Here is a 1,062-nt window from a genome sequence, read left to right on the forward strand (position 1 = left end):
TTCTTCTTTATTGATTTGCATTGCCTTCGTCGTTCTCTTCTGGTCGCGTTCTTCTCGTTTTCTTATTTTGATTTGGTTGCATTTATCTTCTTCCTATTCTTCTTCGATCTGCACTTCTAAATCGAAACAATAAATGACTCAACTTCAAATCAGGAGAGCGATTTGGATTATTCTTCTAAAACGAATCAAACTGGAAAAGTTTGGATTATTCAATTTTAAATCGAATTGAATGGAATGCAATTGCTAATTTGAATTGAATTAAATGGATGGAGGTGTATTGAATTGAATTGAATTAATAATATGTAAATTGTAGGCAGAGTTATTTGAATTTGATTTTATATAATGAATTATGTTTCGTTCACTCAATACCATACAATTGTATTGTGTTCGGTTCATTATGAGCACTGTATTCGGTTCACCATGAGTATCGTGTTTGGTTTATTCTGCATTATTCAAAATTCTTCTTCTTTATCTTCTACTGTCTCTTCACCAGAGAGAGAAGGAAGAAAAGAAAAAAGAGTACAGCAACAACATCAAAAGAACAATAAAGAGAAAACACGTGAAGAAGAAGGAACGCAAAGAAGAAGGCGAAGAAAAAGACACTTCGTGCGTAAACGAACATGAAAAGAAGAAGAAGAAGCACGGGAGAAGAAGAAGAAGCGTGGAAAAGAAGAAGTGTTTGATAAGAGCGATTTCGTGTGTTGGGTGCGTGTATTTCACGTTTCATTTAATGGTATTAAATTTTTTTGGTGTTGGACCAACTTAATTATATAGTTACATGAATGAGTAGCATCCTATATTTTTATTTTTTATATCATGATTTAGTTATATTTGTGGTTCATGATTATTTATGTGATGATAGTAAAGAGTAGTTATTTTTATTAATATTCAATACACAATACAAAAATTATATATAAAATATAAATTTTTATAAAAGATAAGTTTACTGAGTAAATATTATATAAACATTTATTACCAATTTATTGATTTCTTATAATTTTCGAATTATTTTTAAAATTAAAATTCGTTTTAACCATATTTTTTTAAATGTATACGTAGATG

This window comes from Arachis ipaensis, chromosome B08 (genome assembly GCF_000816755.2).
Source record: "Arachis ipaensis cultivar K30076 chromosome B08, Araip1.1, whole genome shotgun sequence".
NCBI lineage: Eukaryota > Viridiplantae > Streptophyta > Magnoliopsida > Fabales > Fabaceae > Arachis > Arachis ipaensis.